Here is a 14949-nt window from a genome sequence, read left to right as displayed (position 1 = left end):
GGTTTCTGGGGTTGGTGGGCTGGTACCATAAATTCATCCCCAGGCTCGCTGACTTAGCAGCGCCCTTAAACCATCTAAAAAAGAAGGATGTGTCTTGGGAATGGAGCCCAAGTTGCCAAGAGGCCTTCAACCACCTCAAAGCCTTGCTGCAGTCACCGCCATTTCACCCGATGGGGGGTTCCTAAATACATGGTGTCCGACCGTGACCCCCAGTTCACTAGTCAGTTGATGTCCCGGTTGTGTGAAGCTTGGGGAGTGTCCCATAAGCTGACCACAGCCTACCACACCCAAACAAACATGACTGAAAGAGTCAATCGGACCTTAAAAACAATGATTGCCTCCTTTGTGGGGAACCATCATCAAGACTGGGATGGATGGTTGCCTGAGTTCCGTCTCGCTCTCAACACCGCAGTCCACGAGACAACAGGCACCACTCCCGCCATGTTGGCCCTTGGTAGGAACTTGATGGGACCGCTGGAACGACTGGTACACAAAGCTCCATCACCACACACATCCGCATACCACACAATACACACACACACACAGTTGCACAATGAAGTGGAGAGACATGTTGGTGCGGCCAAAGCTCGACAAGCCAGATATTGTAATGCAGGTCGCAGAGATGTACACTTCGCTGTCGGGGATCTGGTCTGCGTTAGGGCACACCCACTATCCAAAGCTTCGGCAAAATTCTATGCCAAACTTGCTCCCAGATGGGTAGGCCCTGCTCGGGTAGAGAAGCAATTAGGTCCTGTAAACTATAAATGTGGTAGACATGAAGTCCTATTACGGCCCCGGTAAGCCGCTGGCTGGGGGGGGGGGTGTAATGGGCACAGAAGTCCATCAGCTGAGGTAGTGGGGTCCATAAGTGCTTCGCTACGATATACTCAGCTGTAAGAAAAACTACTGCCATGATCTGTGTACGGGGAAACAGGTACAGGACCATATATACGTGCATCACCATTGTTACCATGCATCCTCCTCATCTGCAAGAGCGACTGCAGTGAGCAGACACGCCTGTAGGTGGTTGGAGAAAGAGAAAAATTGTGACGTCACACACCCGAGGGGATGCTGAGAGCCGGCGTTTTAGCCACTGTGATGGAAAAATTTATATTTCACAGGTATAACATAGGTTACACATTGTGTGAATTACTTTAAGGCCTTTTGTAGAGCTTCAACATTTGCATCCGAGCACATCCTGCTGTCCCTTCAAAGATGGTGGAACAGCAGGAGGCTATCTGTAACCTGGGGTTAGGGACAGTGTCGGGGCAGTGTCAGAGGAGGTCATTCTTTGATCAAAGCTTTACCTTCATGGGATAAGGGGACATCAGGATGTCCCACCAAATGGCTGACCCTAGGAGGTTGTCTCGCATGGGTGTGACAAACCGTGCCAGAAGATTGGGTGTGTAGACTAACCCCCATACATGAGGGTGGCATCGGGGGAGTGACAAGAAAGTCTCTTTTCTCTTGTAATGTAATTCATTTGCATGCTATGGAGGATAAAAGTTCCCGCCAAGAGACCACTCTTGGCCAGACACCTACAGACCACCATGCATACTGTGTGTTGTCTGACCCCTTTGTTTTGCAAAGGTAATAAAAACTGCCAGAGCTATGTATTTATTTCAGGCATTCTCTATCCTACTTAGGATGATAGAAATTTTTTCCACAACACCACGAGGGCCAACTTTGTCAAGCGACAGCTGACGGGATTTCCTTTTCCCTCCTGGCTTGAGCAATTGGACTTTGGGCAAGGTTCCAGACCCAGGGATTGGACGGAGAAGTGGATGCGCGTCCGTGAGTGGAACCGCGGCTTTCACCTCTGTTTTGTGGACAAGCACTGACTCTTCGGGAACTTTGGGACACTTGCGGGGTGGGGGGTACACTTTCGGGATTAATTTGGGTGTTTCATGGTTGTCTTTGTTGGCGGGTGGGATGTTGAGTTAGTTAGTTGGTTAGTTAGTTAGGTTGGTTGGGAGGGGATGACATGCGGGGTTGGTTTTGGTGTAATTAAACTGCCGTGGTGTGGCAACCCAACATTTTCGACAGTTTCCTTTTTTTTTCTTATAGCTGATATCCACTCCCCCCGCGACCTTCCTTTTTGCGTTGTAGCCTCGTTACCTCCATAGGAGGCCGCGATCGTTACAAAGTTGAGTAGCAAAGCAAAAAGGCGTGTATGGTACTCGCAGACAAGTCCTACTGATACAAAGTGGTTTGGAGGTCAGGGGTCTAATGACCTGGAAGCTGTTGATAATAGTTCATATAAAAAATACATATAAAATCCTAGCAGAGTTGAGTAGCAAAGTAAAAAGGCATGTATGGTACTAGGAAACCATTCCTACTGATACAAAGTGGTTTGGAGGTCAAAGATCACATGACCTGGAAGCTATTGATAATGATTTGTGTAAAAAAATAATCACGAATCCTAGTAAAGTTAAGTACCAAATCAAAAAGGTGTGTATGGTACTAACAGACAATTCCTTCTGATACAAAGTGGTTTGTAGGTCAAAGGCCATATGACCTGGAAGGTATTGATAATGACTTGTGTAACAAATTCATATTAAATCTGATTAAACATTATTTGAAAAACAAAAAGGTGTGCATAGTACTACGAGGCCAGTTTTCACATGAAATGGATTTATTGTAAGTCATTCAAAATATTAGCCCAATAATTCAATCAATACATTTGTCAATGATTTTTTTATGCAGCATAGCACGTGCATAACAGCCAAATTTCACAGATGGAGTTAATATACTGCTTTTTAATACTCCAGCAATACTTTGTGCAGAAGGTATTAACACAGTAACCCAAAGTTCAGCAGCTGGACAGGGCAGCACAGGACATGAGATGGGGACAATGAAAACAATCCGACAAATGGTGTCCCTTTAGCAGTTCCAGTTGTTTTGAGGATACAGGCTGTCAACCAGTCTGGTGGCCCTGGAGCAAATAGACCAGTGTCTTTTCCCTGAAGGCAGCGAGAACACCACTCAAATAATTAATCTATTATAGCTCACCAACAGTGACAAGGTATGCATTGTAATATTAATACAAGGTGATTAACATAAAGTGATTTGAAGTGCCAAGGTCGCATGGCCTGCATGCTATAATACAAAATCTTTCAATTTTTAATGTTAAAATGTCATATGAAGCCCAATAAAATATAAAACTTCTAAAAATGGGCTTCAGAATCAGAAAAGGTTTATTGCCATGTATGATCAAACACATACGAGGAATTTGTTTTGGTATAGTAGGTGCAGACACATCTATTTAAAAAAGAATGAAAAATACAAAATATGAGAAATACTAAATATACAGAATAACAGTATAGATATATGTACACAGTCTGTTTTTTGTTTGTTATTCCGGAAGTGCAGTCTGATTGTCCAAACTGAGCGTTAATGTAACGTATACAATGAAAGTGTCAAAGTGGCAGGATGAGGCAGAGGTGGGGTGTGAAAAGTGTCAGGTGGGGTTCCGGGCTTTGTTGATGAGACTGACAGCAGACGGGAAGAAACTGTTCTTGTGGCGTGAGGTTTTGGTCCTGATGGACCGCAGCCTCCTGCCAGAGGGGAGCGTCTCGAAGAGTCTGTGTCCGGGGTGAGAGGGATCGGCCACAATCCTTTCTGCACACCTCAGGGTCCTGGAGGCGTACAGATCTGGAGGGACGGGAAATTGCAGCCAATCACCTTCTCTGCACACCGAATTATTATTTGACACGGTTGTGGATCAATTTCTGGTGTGATTTAATTTTTTTTTTAGCAAACTCTCTTCGATGGAATAGAAATGAATGGAAATTTATTGACGGTCCCTAGTCCGAACAAGCGGCATAGAGGGCGGGACTTCCGTGTGAGCTCCCCGCAGCAGGAGAGAGCAGCCCGGCCGGCACAGTGAGGGGAACGACCGCCGTTTCTATGGAGGAGAATATCCAACGTGAAACTAACTTCACCACGGTGTCACAGATTTCGGTTTTCCTGAGCGAAAGCCTTCATCTGGTGCTTTAGATCGATGGATGAAAACTATCCTCTGCTATGACTGCCATGTCACCCTGCTTATTTATGACAGTTTTGAACTGGGGACCTTTCACAGGTTAGGGGCACATGGTTACCACAACACTATGGAAATCATATGAAGTGCTGAGCTTTGAACAGGATTGGTGAAATAATGCCAGTCTGAGTGGCCACAAGTGAGAATTATTCCTTGTGCGCATTTCCTTGTGGTCTTTTCCCTTAATGTATATATAGAAATAAACATAAAAATGAAATCTATAGGAACATTAATAAAAACTAAAATAAGCATGTGTAAAACTATAAAAACATTTGGTTAAGATCCAAAATAAAAGGTATAGGGTATAAAATAATCATTAAATAAAAGTCAAGTTCAAAAGTTAAAAAAAGAGTATAATAGGAGCAAGAGTTAAAAGCCAAATTAAATAGGCGGGTTTTGAGCCTATTTGTAAAAATCTCAACGTTCTCTACGGCCCTCAGGTCCTCCAGCAGGCTGTTCCACAAACGGGGCCATAAAACTGGAAAGATGCCTCATCGTGTGTGTCCATGTTTTAACTCTGGAAATACATAACAGGCCGGTGTCGGAGGACCTGAGGGTCCGCGAGGGTTCGTAACTTATAAGTAATTCAGAAAGATAAGAAGGCCCACAACCCCTAAGACATTTAAAAACCATTACGAGAACCTTCAAATCGAACCTGAAACATACACGGAGCCAATGCAGTGATTTTAGAAGCGGTGTAATATGCGCCTGCCTTCTGGTCCTCGTCAGCACACGTGCATCAAAAGTTGTTCTGTAAAAGTTGTAGACTTGTGATGTTTCTTTTAGGAAGACCAGAAAGCAGGGCATTGCATTAGTCAATACGACTGGAAATAAAAGCATGCATCAGCATCTCTCTCTAGCTTCTGGATTGTTGCTTTTTTCTTGTCTTGCCAAATAGGACCTCTCTCTCGAACCCATTTTACTCTTGGCAAAACAGTGACAATCCAGATCCTAACCTCAAACTACTGCTATTTTTGTTTTGTTTTGTTTTGAGAGTTATTACTTTTATTGTTTTATGAGTTCTTATCTTGACACATTCTTGCAGGATTAACAGAAACATCTGCAGGCAGGGTTGCTGTTGGCGCATCCAGGCACCTCCAGGACCTGGGGGTCACTGGGGGTCTGAGATCAGGGTCACAGGAACATTCCCTCTTCAGCACAGTCAAACACTTTCTATTGTCTAAGCAAATGGATATGAGGGTGATAACTGACATTATATTCATTCTATCTACATTTTATTCTAACAAAAGGAAAATGTGCATGACAGCCTTTTCAATTGATTTGAGTCTAAAATTCAAGCTTTGCTCACAGACAAATTTGAAGCAGCTGGAATGAACAATCTGCACCTCCGAATCTGAGTTTATGGTTCTTGCCCAGAAAAGCATAGCTCACAGCCGTAACAGTATCGTGGTTCGTACTCTGTGTTGTGGCCGCAGCAACCCTGGTCGAATCAGGGTCATGGCAGGTGTGTGTTGCTTTTGGAATTGTATTGTCTGTCCACTTGTGTGGTGATATACAAATACACTAGTTTTGACCACACCTGTATCACATCAGTAAACATCATTAGTAGTGATGAGGTGCCAGGGCTTCGAAGTGTGTGTCGAAAAATCGAGTGGGCACTTCTACAAAGCGTGTACCAAGGCTTGATTCATTTGAGGGAGGGGCCAGAATTGTACCACATGACCTTCACCCATCCATGGTAAGGTTAATAGTACTACATTATAATAGTAACATATTACAGTATAAACAACACAACCATGATGAAGCTAGCCATATCACATGATACATGGCATTTATGGACAAGAAAACATTCAGTATTTTATATATACTGTATATTTTATCTTACACTTTGTAGATTAATCATTCGGTTATACATTTTTTTGTGGTACATAATTTCCAAGAGCCAAAACAGATGAGCATTCAATGCATCACACATGAAGATACATCCGCCTGTAATTCGATCCACGGCCAGCAGGTGGTTTCGTGTGCACATGAAGATTCAAGAAATGAATCCATTCTCTAACCAGTTGACTAAAATGGTTCCAAGCCTCATGGGGCTTCATTGCTGATGCTAATGATTCATTAGCATGCTGTAAGATTTTAGTTTTTAAAATGGCCTCTTACGAGCCCAGGATAGCCATAGCCTCTGAAGCGCACCCCAGACCAGACAGTCCAACAGTATTTTCCCCAGCACACACACAACAGGCCTTCCGCCCAGCAATTCACCAGCCCCTTTTACCCATGAAGGGCCAACCATAATTCCCCAATGAGAGGGTGAGGCAATTTATCTAAAAGGTACCATATTTACAATTTCAACACTTTTCTTTTATGTTCCAAAAGCCTTTCAATATTAGCACACTTAAGTTCCACTTTCTGGATACATTTTAAGCACTAGACTACATTTAACTACATTTACCCAGAAACTATACAGTTAACCCCCCCCCACCCCCTCCTCCAGGTGACACTTGGGAGAGTCCAATCAAGGTGATCAGCCTCTAGCCTGCACTCCCATGGGCGCACCTCCATGCTTGTGCCCCGATCAATCACCTTCTCGTAAGAAAGGAGAAACTGATGAGAAATTAGGAACCAAACCAATGACTTCTAAATGAAAACTAACTAAGGTGGCAATGAAACAACTTAAACGGCAAACAAATATAATTAAAGTACTAACCAGGATGTATGTGTAAATAACAAAAGCCAGCTATATACACAAATAGGAAACATGGCCGTGTGTATGTGGGGCATACACCTGATCAAAGAGGGATGATTGGCAGCTCCCTCACACATGCAATCAATCAAAGTATAAGGTACGATGTCGGAGATCAAGAACGCTTTTGTTGGCAAGAAAAAGCCATAACATACCATGTGGAGAATACAGGTATCAAACCCACTATCTCCTGCATGTAAAGCAAGAGCTCTGTCCTTTGAGTTCATTCCCGCCGGTGCACAAGAAGGCTGCCACAGTTTCTGCAACACCAAAACACTAATTAAGACTCATTTGGAGTCAGCCCCAATCTGCCCCCACTTCGGACACATCGTCGTGTTTCATTGTTTGGCAACTGCTTTGTGACTTCACCAGTCCCCTTAAAAGCCCCTTCCTTCAGGTTTCCATAGTGTAGTGGTTATCACGTTTGCCTCACACGCAAAAGGTCCCCAGTTCAAAACTGGGTGGAAACATGGCCTTTCAAGACCTCCTTTTACAAAAAAATCAAGATGACAAATAAGAACAAGGATATGTGCTTGATGTCTGAAGGTGTGTACACAAGCATCCATCCCCAGTTTGGACACACAATCCATATTTCCCGGATGACTGATGGGCTAGGAATACATAACAGGTCGGTGTTCGAGGACCTGATGGACCGCGAGGGTTCATCACGTAAAAGAAATTCAGAAAAATAAGAAGGCCCACAACCCCTAAGGCATTTAAAAACCATTAAGAGAACCTTCAAATGGATCCTGAAACATACAGGGAAAGATATCTTTCAGATGTATCAATAAAAAAGCTGAATCCCCAATATGGGGCTCCAACCCACGACCATGAGATTAAGAGTCTCATACTCTACGGCTGAGCTAATCAGGCCTTTTACTGCTCTAGATATAATTTTTTGTTCTGTTTTTATTGATGTGGCCATCCTGATGTTTGATCAATTCCACAGCTGACCTAGTTTCTCAGGGAACAGAAGGAGCGAGACCTGTAGGGTCAGGATGGCCGAGTGGTCGAAGGCGCTGCATTCAGGTTGCAGTCTCTAATGAGGCGTGTGTTCAAATCCCACTTCTGACAGTGCGGGGCCGCAAGTCTTTCCAGTTCCAGTTAAAAGCCCGGCTCCTCATGTAGTTTCCATAAAGTACCAAGGTATTGTCCTGTTGCCCTTGTATTTTGAGGGCAAAAGGAGGCGTTTGCAAGAGGACCTCAGACCTGGTCACCTGAACAGGGACTTGAATCCGGGACACTCAGATCAAAAGTTTCATGTTCGGGACCAAATGGTCCTTCGAGCCGAATATCTTCCCAGTGACCTGCAAGATCCAGAGGGAGGCAGGGATGTTCTGTGCCTCCATTGTCGAGGCGGCAGTGGCCCTAAGGTGGTCAGGGCCTGTCGTGGCGGTAATCCTAGAACCCGTTGGTAAGGGATGCCGTCAAGCTGAAGGAGTTCTATTGGGCCTTTTTGGCTCATGGGACTTCAGCTGACAGGAACCGACAGACCAAGCGGTCCGCGGCTTTGGCATTCGCTGAGGCAAAAACTCTGACATGGGAGGAGTTTGGAGAAGCCATGGAGAAGGACTTCCGGACGGCTTCGAAGAGATTCTGGATCCGGCGTCTCAGGAAAGGAAAGCAGTACACAGTGAAGACGCTGTCAAACGCTTGGCTGTACTCATTCGCACCAAAGCAACAAGACCTTCGATAGCTCAGTTGGAAGAGCGGAGGACTGTAGTGGTTCAAGCTGGCATCCTTAGGTCGCTGGTTCAAGTCCGGCTCGAAGGACAAGCTGTTTCTTGTGTTATGTCTGCCGGCAAAGAATGGCAATACCGTCTTGTCTGAAGGACCTCCGCTTCCCTGTCAATGGAGTTGGACTTGAGTCTTTGTCACGCAGTCTGACATTGGCAAACGGAGTAATTCTGATTGAGTGATCATTTGAGTGTCTATTTGAATACGTTTCATCTCAACTCCTGTTGGAAAAGGACAGCCATTTCCGTGAGAGCACAAGACCCCTGGATTGTACCCGAAAATACTTTGCACTCATCAGAGAGTAAAGTTGTTGTCCTGGTTTGCAAAGCCTCCATTGTTACGCCAGAAGGTGCCAGTCACATCCAAAACAAAGGGTTCCATGGTGTAATGGTTAGCACTCTGGACTCTGAATCCAGTGGTCCAAGTTCAAGTCTTGGTGGAACCTACTTGCCCTGCAGCAATTGAGTGTTTGGACTGAGTCTTCCTGTAAGAGTATGATGACTTATTGACTTAATCTACAAATAAGTGGTAACTGTGGATCAGGATGAGGTCCCCAAAACGACGCCAATGTCTGTGACAGCTGATGTCAAGCTGATCAGAAGATACTTGGTTTGTGTGCGGGGCCACAAGTCTTTCCAGTTCCAGTTAAAAGCCAGTCTCCTCATGTAGTTTCCGTAGAGTACCAAGGGATTATCCTGTTGCCCTCGTAGTTTGAGGGCAAAAAGGAGGCGTTTGCAAGTGGACTTCAGACCTGGTCACCTGAACAGGGACTTGAATCCAGTTTCATGTTCAGGTGACAGGCTCAACCTTTGTCTTGTCTGACCATGAACAAGATATTTGGCTTGTCCATGTGGGCTGTTTAAGACCTCAGTCCATCTTGGAGGTGGAAATTTCGGGACCAGGGCTTCTTCATCTCAACAAGGACAAGTCTAGAGAACACGGCCAGGATTAGGTTTGGGGTATTTGTCTGACGCTGATGGATAGATCCTGGACTCAATTCTGATCCCAACATCTCTTCGACAAAAAATGTATTACGGAAAAGGATTCCTATGAGAATGCAGGTATCAATTCTGCTACTTCTCACATGCTAAGCGAGCGCTCTACCATTTGAGCTAATTCCCCTGCTGTTGCAGCGTTGGCAGAGAAGGTCCAGTCTCAGAACTATTTTGGTTCCTTTGCTGGACTACGTCAATGCCGCCGCGGCATTGGTTCGATTCCCGGTCAAAGAATTGAGATTTGGATAGGTTTTGACTGGAGATAGAGTCGCCAGATGGTCAACCTCCCACCTGTAGGCAGACTCGTCGCCCACATTACTGAGGCCACATCGGCGATGACGACAGGACTTGGCACAGACGTAGCTTCACCCTTCCCCCACTTTTGGCACCAACTGAAAAAGCAAGAACCAAAAACTCTGACTTGGAGGTGCTGATTGCTGCTTCCAGTTGCTTCCTATTCGTCTGTGAGCAACACCGGAATTTTAGAGTCAGGTTCATTGAAAAGGTTTGCAAGCTAGCCAGGACCAGCGGCATCCACCTGCAGGAGGATTTGGTGGTCCTTCTCCAACTGGACAACATCTGCCACAGTCCAGGGCGGTGGCAACTTCTGATTGGCCGGCCTATGCCGCATCTGCACAATCTGAAATATGTCAACAACTAGGCAGGAAGAGAAGGGGGCTTTTTGCAGCTGCGCCGTTCTAAGACGCGCTTAAAATGGTAGACCAACAGGGAGTATGATAATTAATCTCAAGTCTATAATTTATTGATGTGTTTTATTCGTATTTCTGTCGTCAGTCGCTTCAGGATGACAGCAGTTCGCAGATAGCGCTTAAAGATGACCCTAACCGTTCGACCGAGGACCAACCCAAATTCTCCACTCAAAACCTGTCCAAATGTCAGTTTCCTGACCGGGAATCGAACGTTATGGCTGCACTCTGAGAGACTGTGTCACTTTGACGTACTCCAGCAAAGGAACCAAAATAGTTGTTAGACTGGACCTTCTCTGCCAACGCTGCTCCAGCAGGGGAATTAGCTCAAATGGTAAAGCGCTCGCTTAGCATGTGAAAGGTAGTGGGATCAATGCGTTCTACATAATCTCTTTTGTTTTTTGTGATGAAATTTTCCCAAGTAGCGCTTGCTTAGCATGTGAGAGGTAGGGGGATCAATGCCCACAGTCTCCAAGGAGTTATTTGCCCTTTGTAGAAGAGAAGTTGGGATTGGATCTACATCCGACAAATACCTAAAACCAGAACAAAATTCTCAGCGATGACTGAACATCTTGCTCCTTCTGTTCGTTGAGAAACTAGGACAGCTGAGGAATTGATCAAACATCAGGAAGGCAACATCAATAACAACAAAACAAAAAATGATGTTCAGGGCATAAAAAGGCCCGATTAGCTCAGTCGATAGAGAATGAGACTCTTAATCTCAGTGTCGTTTGTTCAAGCCCCACATTGGGCGATTCAGCACTTTTATTGATACATCTTGAAGGTGATTATTCATTATATTGTTTTAGTTTATTATACTCATCTCACAGTTTGTCTTGATACACCCACATGCCCGCATGGCTGTACTCTGAAAGGCAGAGACTGTGTCGCTTTGATGTACTCCAGCAAAGGAACCAAAATAGTTATGAGACTGGACCTTCCCTGCCAACAGCAGCGGAATTAGCTCAAATGGTAGAGCGCTCGCTTAGCATGTGAGAGGTTGCGGGATCAATGCCCGCATTCTCCATAGTCTCTTCTGTTTTTTGTGATTAAATGTTCCAAGTACCGAACACTAATCTGGGCCCCAATCCCGATATCTAGGCCAAATACAGCCATAGGTATCACCCTAAACCCAGTCCTAACTGCATTCTCCAGTCTAGCACCTTGTCTTGTCTTGTTTTGGGATCAATGCCCGCAGTCTCCTAGGAGTTCTTGGCCTTTTGTAGAATAGATGTTGGGATTGGATCTACCCCTTAGCATTCGACAAATACCCCAAACCCGGGGAATTGCCTCAAATGGTAAAGTGCTTGCTTAGCATGCGAGAAGTAGCAGAATCCATACCCGCATTCTCCAAGGAATCCTTTGTATTTTGTAAAAGAGATGTCGGGATCGGAAATGAGTCCACGATCGATCCCTCAGCATCAGACAAATACCCCAAACCTAATCCTGGCCATGTTCTGTAGACTAGTCTCTTGTCATGGCATAATGAAGAATCCCAGTCCGTGATTTATTGTTCTAAAGTAGCGCTTCAAGGTGACCCCAACCATTCCACAGAGGCCGAAGACAAATCCTATCTCCAGGAAAAACCAATCCAGCCGCAGCAGTGAGAGCACTGAATCCTAGCCACTAGACCACCAGGGACTGCTTTTGGTCTGCACTCAGACCACAGGAGGAAGATAAAAGAGATTGGTTTCACATTTAAAACTTCTCCTCACTGCCTGAACAAGGACTTGAACCCTGGACCCTCAGATTAAAAGTCTGATGCTCTACCAGCTTAGCTATCCAGGCCCTTGATAAACGAGGACAACTCAATGAAGACAAAATCTTCTGGCATACTGTACTTGTCCTTGCAGAGATGAAGAAGCCCCGGTCCCGAAATGTCCACCTCCAAGATGGACGGAGGTCTTAAACTGCCCACATGGACAAGCCAAATATCTTTTGGACAAAAAGAGTTCATGGTCAGACAAGACAAAGGTTGAGCCTGTCACCTCAACATGAAACGTTTGATCTGAGTGTCCGGGATTCAAGTCCCTGTTCAGGTACCAGGTCTGAGGTCCACTTGCAAACGCCTCCGTTTTGCCCTCAAAATACGAGGGCAACAGGACAATCCCTTGGTACTTTATGGAAACTACATGAGTAGCCTGGCTTTTAACTGGAACTGGAAAGACTTGTGGCCCTGCACACAAACCAAGTATCTTCTGATCAGCTGATCCTTGACATCAGCTGTCACAGACATTGGCGTCGTTTGGGGACCTCATCCTGATCCATGGTTACCACTGATTTGTAGAGTAAATCAATAAGTCATCATATTCTTACTGTTAAGGAAGACACAGTCCAAACACTCGATTGCTGCAGGGCAAGTCGGTTCCACCAAGACTTTATACCATGGAACCCTTTGTTTTGGATGACTGGCACCTTCTGGCATAACAATGGAGGCATTGCAAACCAGGACACCAACTTTACTCTTTGATGAGCGCAAAGTATTTTGGGGTACAATCCAAGGGTCTTGTGCTCTCCAACAGGAGTTGAGATGAAACGTATTCAAATAGACAAACTGCATTGGCCACTCATTCAGAATTTCTCGGTTTGCCAATTTCAGACTGTGTGACAAAGACTCAAGTCCAACTCCATTGACAGGGAAGGTGAGGTCCTTCAGAAAAGACGGTATTGCCATTCTTTCCAGACACAACATAAGCAAAAGGCTTGTCTTTCGAGACGGACTTGAACTAGCGACCTAAGGATGCCAGCTAGAACCACTACAGTCTTCCGCTCTTCCAACTGACCTATGGAAGGTCTTGTTGTTTTGGGGTGAGTGAGTACAGCCGGGCGTTCGACGATGTCTCATTGAGGTTCTCTAACGCGCTGTGGCTGGGAATGCCACTATGGACAGGATTTGGATTAGATAATCAAGTATTGTGGTGGAGAGTCTGAGGTGGAAAGTCTCAGGTGGAGACTTTCTGATCGAATTCAGAGGTCATCAGTTGGTCCCGAAAACTGTCTGGGCACTTTTTTCACGATGAAAGGTATGAAAACAGCCCTGCTGCATTGGCCAGGAATCAGATCCGGGTCTCCCACGCGGATCGATCGTGGATTCATTTCCGGTCCCAACATCTCTTCTACAAAAGGCAAAGAACTCCCAGGAGACTGCGGACATTGATCCCACAACAAGACAAGACAAGGTGCTAGACAGGAGAATGCTAGACAGGACAATGCTAGACAGGACTGGGTTTAGGGTGATACCTATAGCTGTATTTGGCCTCGATATCGGGATTGGGGCCCGGATTAGTGTTCGGTACTTGGGAACATTTAATCACAAAAAAGAAAAGTGCTTTTTGAGAATGCGGGCATTGATCCCGCTACCTCTCACATGCTAAGCAAGCGCGCTACCCTGCTGATGCATTGTTGGCAGAGAAGGTCCAGTCTCATTCCTATTTTGGTTCCTTTGCTGGAGTACGTCAACGCGACACAGTCTCTGCCTTTCTGACTGCAGCCACGATGCAGTCCCTGGTGCTCTAGTGGCGGATTTGGGTTGGTCCTTGGTCGAACAGTTCGGGTAATCTTGAAGCGCTATCTGTGAACTGCTGTCATCCTGAGGCGACTGAATAAAACATCAATAAATGATGGACTTGAGTTTCTGGTAAGTACTACACAACAAGATAAGGTGCTGGACTGGAGAAGGCAGTTAGGACTGGGTTTAGGGTTAGGCCTAAGGCTGTATTTGGCATAGAAATTGGTATTGGGGCTCAGATTATTGTTTGGTACATGGGAACAATAAATCACGGACTGGGTTTCTTCACTATTACATGACAAGAGACTGGTCTAGAGAACACGGCCAGGATTAGGTTTGGGGTATTTGTCTGATGCTGATGGATAGATCCTGAAATCAATTTTGTCATCTCTTCTACAAAAAACAGATTTTGGAAAAGGATTCCTTGGCGAATGCGGGTATCAATTCTGTAGGGTTACGATTCGGGTAGAGCAAACCCGTCTCACTAGAACAAGACCTCTCTCAATCTTTTTCTCCAAGTGCTCAGCTGTGTTGTACAATCTGACAGTCCTTTGATGCCAAGTCATTCCAGTCGTGGATAATGGACCTGACCAGGAAAATGCCAGCTGTGGGATTTCAACCAGTGATACAACTAATTTAACTAATTGATGTCCCTGTGAGAACAGCCACCTACATTCAGTGGACACTCAGCAGAGGAGGGGAAAAGATAGTTGGTCAAATTACAAGCCTAGCAAAGAGGGGCTTGTTTGTTCAATTCCTGCAGTCCTCTTCTGGTATTTCCATGACTCTGGTTTTCATACTTTTCATCCGAGGTCATGTTGAAGTACAAAGAATGTTTTCCGGAGAAACGCAAGACCCCAGGATGCAATAGGTCTGCTTTGTACACTTCTCAGCAGCGGTCATGTTGAAAAGCACCCCTGGTTTACGCCACTTCAAGATGCAAGAAGCTGTCAGAAGTGGGATTCGAACCCACGCCTCATTAGAGACTGCAACCTGAATGCAGCGCCTTTGACCGCTCGGCCATCCTGACCCTCCATGTCTTGCTCCTTCTGTCCCCTGAGAAACTAGGTCAGTTGTGGACTTGATCAAACATCAGGATGGCCACATCAATAAAAACAGAGCAAAAAATCATATATAGAGCAGCAAAAGGCCTGATTAGCTCAGTCGGTAGAGCATGAGACTCTTAATCTCATGGTAGTTGGTTGGAGCCCCACATTGGGCGATTCAGCACTTTTATTGATACATCTGAAAGA

General features: G+C 45.3%; 5 non-coding genes across 5 annotated transcripts; 4 read left to right on the top strand and 1 right to left on the bottom strand.

Annotated features, from left to right (window-relative positions):
* Positions 1–7146: 7146 nt before the first annotated feature.
* trnav-cac (transfer RNA valine (anticodon CAC)) lies at positions 7147–7219 on the top strand. The gene has a single exon. It is a non-coding gene; the product is annotated as a tRNA-Val (tRNA).
* A 522-nt stretch (positions 7220–7741) lies between these two features.
* trnal-cag (transfer RNA leucine (anticodon CAG)) lies at positions 7742–7823 on the top strand. The gene has a single exon. It is a non-coding gene; the product is annotated as a tRNA-Leu (tRNA).
* A 612-nt stretch (positions 7824–8435) lies between these two features.
* Positions 8436–8522, top strand: trnay-gua (transfer RNA tyrosine (anticodon GUA)). The gene is given in 2 exon segments: positions 8436–8472; positions 8487–8522. It is a non-coding gene; the product is annotated as a tRNA-Tyr (tRNA).
* A 337-nt stretch (positions 8523–8859) lies between these two features.
* On the top strand, positions 8860–8931 carry trnaq-cug (transfer RNA glutamine (anticodon CUG)). Its single transcript has one exon. It is a non-coding gene; the product is annotated as a tRNA-Gln (tRNA).
* A 5713-nt stretch (positions 8932–14644) lies between these two features.
* On the bottom strand, positions 14645–14726 carry trnal-cag (transfer RNA leucine (anticodon CAG)). Its single transcript has one exon. It is a non-coding gene; the product is annotated as a tRNA-Leu (tRNA).
* Positions 14727–14949: the final 223 nt, after the last annotated feature.

Source organism: Doryrhamphus excisus, chromosome 14, assembly GCF_030265055.1.
Source record: "Doryrhamphus excisus isolate RoL2022-K1 chromosome 14, RoL_Dexc_1.0, whole genome shotgun sequence".
Classification (NCBI taxonomy): domain Eukaryota; kingdom Metazoa; phylum Chordata; class Actinopteri; order Syngnathiformes; family Syngnathidae; genus Doryrhamphus; species Doryrhamphus excisus.
The sequence above is the reverse complement of the archived record's forward strand: the minus strand, read 5'-3'. Positions and strand labels throughout refer to the sequence as shown.